Genomic DNA, 4,631 nt, shown 5'->3' with positions numbered 1-4,631 from the left:
ACTTACTTATGAAGCAGTGTCTCACCACTCATTTCATTTACCAATATCAACATCCATGTAATGTTAATCAGGACAGCATGACCTTCCTCATCCTGACCCAGTAAGCAGTGTCCAGACCTCCACTCACTTACTTATGAAGCAGCATCCCACCACTCACTTCATTTACCAAATAAGCAGTGTCCTTACCACTGCTCACTTATTTTACTTATGAAGAAGTGTCCCACCACTCACTTCATTTACCAAATAAGCAGTGTCCTTACCTCTGCTCACTTATTTTACTTATGAAGCAGTGTCCCACCACTCACTTCATTTACCAAATAAGCAGTGTCCTTACCTCTGCTCACTTATTTTACTTATGAAGCAGTGTTCCACCACTCACTTCATTTACCAAATAAGCAGTGTCCTTACCTCTGTTCACTTATTTTACTTATGAAGCAGCATCCCACCACTCACTTCATTTACCAAATAAGCAGTGTCCTTACCTCTTCTCACTTATTTTACTTATGAAGCAGTGTCCCACCACTCACTTCATTTACCAAATAAGCAGTGTCTTTACCTCTGCTCACTTATTTTACTTATGAAGCAGCGTCCAACCACTCACTTCATTTATCAAATAAGCAGTGTCCTTACCTCTGCTCACTCATTTTACTTATGAAGCAGTGTCCCACCACTCACTTCATTTACCAAATAAGCAGTGTCCTTACCACTGCTCACTTATTTTACTTATGAAGCAGTGTCACACCACTCACTTCATTTACCAAATAAGCAGTGTCCTTACCTCTGCTCACTTATTTTACTTATGAAGCAGTGTCCCATCACTCACTTCATTTACCAAATAAGCAGTGTCCTTACCCCTGCTCACTTATTTTACTTATGAAGCAGTGTCCCATCACTCACTTAATTTACCACTTAATGAGTTAACATCCAACCAAATAAGTAGCTTCCTTTTCCCTGCTTGCTTATTTATCAAGCCATCTCCAGATACTCACTTTCCTTTCCCAACTCATTGAAATGAACATCCAAAATCAGAGGAGGAACAGAAGAGGGCATGCCTGTCCCTCTTCTCCACCCTACCCAGTCTGATAAAATAACCACAATTCCCACTATTCCACCAAAAAGAGGGTAGGGAGGGAGGATAGCAAGTTCACACCAAAATGTGATTCCTTACCCAGTTACACTTGCATAAGCCCCTTAAGTCCCTCCCTACCCTTACCTCATTTCCTCTCAATCATCACTCTTTCCCATTTAACCCTTTCCTCCCTCCTACCCTATTAACTCCTACTAACATATTTATCTAACCACACTCTGAAGATGTCCCCGGACAAATTGGTTTGTTACCAAACCTCATTTCTGCAGAGTGTGTTACAGCCTCATCCTACCAGTTCTACCAACCTGCTAACCTCCCTAGCCTTCCAAGCTCTGATAATTGCCACAGAAGTAAGGGCTACAGCAACAATAATCTGTATGAAGCTCATAGTACAATTTTGTAAGAGCTGAACATATAATAAACTTTCAAGTGGGTCACTATTGCAGTATTGGTTCCCTTTCTGTCTGTCTTGGGCATCTTTATGCTGGAGTGATTTAATCTATCTCTGCGAGTATCCCTTTGACTTTCTCCCCTTTCAGAGCTGTTGGCTGGCTAAGGTCTGAAAAGCCTCATGGAACATTATTTCACTAAGAGTTTGTCTCAGAGAATGTCCAAGTGTGTTACTGCTTTATGATGATCCTTAGTGTCATGTCTGGGTGCAGGTAGCATGGATATCCTGCTGACTACTTGGATAAGAGCTCTGAAGTGGTGCAGAAGGATATTAGTTTATATGGGGAAAGTACTGACATCACTAACAGATGTACACATGACTGGCCTTCAAAGGGAAAGGTGCTGAGCTCTGGAATTCAGGCCTGAAATAAATTTACAACTGAAGGCCCTGTAGGAAAGAATACCACAAGAGTGCTCTGTGTGAATAACTACTATTATAGCAATTCTTTACACAACTGCTACTACACAACTTGGCCTCAAGCAGGTCACAGCAGTGTAATTGGAAATATTGCCTCTTTCTCCCCAAGGATCTACATAAATTACTCACTTCCTTCCCTGGCTGTATCTTCTAGTTGAACCCAGGGCACTAGGGTCACAGTTAATGCTCCATCCCTGTGTGCTATGAAGCCAGCATTTACAGTTTAATCAAAATGCAATTACATTCAGAAAAAATGCAGTAAGTTATCACAACAAAGTAAATGGTGGAAGCTATATTGTATAGAAACAGGAATCATGTTTGTATCATTTCACTTTGTGGGAACCTAACAAATTATCATTGGCACTTCATTTTGACACCAAAATAGTTTGTGTACTCCCTGCTATCCCATTAATATTTTAAAAAGTTGATGGCCTTGGATTTCAATGCCTTTTCACTGGCTAATTTTGGGTGATGCTAGTGCTATTGATGGGTTAACATTGCTTCATTCTCTAATCAAGTGAATATATGCTGGGTTTCTCAATAAGACATGTTTTGGCAAATGCTAAAGACATGCTTTCCCTCAAGAACGTTTTTCATGGTGTAATATAATAGGCATTATATTTGATGTAAGTTTCTAAGTGCAGCAAACTCACTACAGGTTGCCTTTTGAGTATGAACATGGATATACTATTAATTCCCTATTCAAGTGGATGAATCCCTGAATATGACAATCAGGGTTCAAGTGGACAAAGCCCTGAATGTGGCTATATATACTATTTGTAGTTGGGCTTTCAACTCCTTATCTGATGAACTATACAACTGTAATTCATCCCCACAAAGTAAATGAGATGTCTTTAAATAAGGTTGGTTTCTGAGAGTCAAATTATAACCATAACCATACCTCTTTAACCTCTTAGCGCAAAAAAAAAAAAAATCTGGACAAAGCTAAAAATAATGGCGGACAAAGGACCACAAATGGGACAGTTTTTAAATATTCTATATTCTATCAACTTAAAAAGTTAATAGAATATCAGCTTTTCTATTAACATGCATTTTCTTAAGGATTTGAAGTCTGAAACTCAGATTTCTGTCATTATTTAGTGACTTTATTCCTCAATGATTTTCCAGAAAACCCCAAATTTTATGAGGAACAGAACAAAAATATGCTTTATTTATGTATTTATTTTATTTTATTTTACATTTGTTGACCAGGATAGTCCGACTGGATATGTGTCCATTTTCAGCGGAGGCCCGGGGAGAAAAGCTCCAGAGACACACATAAGGTAAAACAGTTAAGGCATGCAAATTTACAAGTATATACAAAATGCAGTCCATAGGAAGGAACTCACAATATTCATAGTAACTTTACATAAACAGAATTTGTCAACAATTAGCAAATTAGATAAGAGGAGATAATGAACACAATCATTTTTCTCTTTGATAGACAGAGTGGTGATTAAACTGGGTTAGTACAGGGGCAGAGCCAATGTGTTCTAAAGTATTGTTTCAAGCCATTTTTGAAGAGATTTAGAGAGGGTTCCAGGGTAAGGTTGGCTGGGAGAGAATTCCATGTTCTGCCAACAAAGTTGGCAAAGAGGGAGGCTCCAGCTGCATTGTTAGCTGTGTGTGTTTGGATCTGGAGTTTGTTGGATGAGCATAGTGGTCTGAGGTTATTATAAGGTTTTAGTATGTTTGTGAGTGCAGGAGTATTTTCAGGTTTGTTGAGTATTTTGTGTGCTACTATAAGCTGGTTGACCAGTATTACGTTGGGTAATTCAAGCCATCCTAGGCGTTTGAGGTTTTCACAGTGATGAGTCCTGTATGTGGAGTTTGTGGCAAATCTGGCAATATGGTTATAGGAACGTGAGAGTTTGTTGAGTTTGGATTTATTCAAGTTAGAGAGTATGGGGGAGGCATATAGAAGGGTGGAGAGGAGATGAGGGAGGGTGATGGCAGTCCTGGCTAATGGGGTTAGGAAGGGATTATTTCTAAATAGTGACCTGAGCTTTTTGTTGTGTTGATTGTTTTAATAGTTTTATTGACATGCAAATCACATTTACGTTTATCAACTATGACCCCTAATAGTTTAGTGCGGTCATCAGGGGTAATAGTGGTACTGTTGTTGGAGGTTATGGAGATGGAGGGTGGGGTGGATCTACTGGTGGTGGCAAACAGAAGCAGTTTAGTTTTGCTAGTATTCAGGAGTAGCCTGCAATTAGAGAGCCAGTGTTCAACTATGTGAAATGTATTCTGGGTGAAGGTTTGCAGTTCTGATGGAGAGGAGGCAGAGCAAATCAGGGTGGAATCGTCTGCATATTGGATGCAGGCTGCTTTTGGGAGGACAGTGTGGAGGTCATTGATGAAGATAGAAAACAGTAGGGGACCTAAAATTGAACCCTGAGGGACTCCAAGGGTGAGAAGTAATAAGGTGTACTGTTTGTTCTGCCATATTACTGCCTGTTGTCTATTGCTGAGGTAAGAGAGAAACCACTGGATAACATGGTTGTCCAGGGAAATAGATTCCAGAGAGTGCATGAGTAGTTGGTGGTTAACCATATCAAAGGCCTTAGAGAGGTCTAAGAAGATAGCATATTATTGTTCTGATTTTGTTGTATGACATTAGTAAATGAAAGGAGGGCGGAGGTGGTGCTGTGATGGGGTCTAAATCCATGCTGT

This window comes from Protopterus annectens, chromosome 3.part0 (genome assembly GCF_019279795.1).
Source record: "Protopterus annectens isolate FY-2018-M chromosome 3.part0, PAN1.0, whole genome shotgun sequence".
NCBI lineage: Eukaryota > Metazoa > Chordata > Ceratodontiformes > Protopteridae > Protopterus > Protopterus annectens.
Note: the sequence above shows the minus strand (reverse complement) of the source record.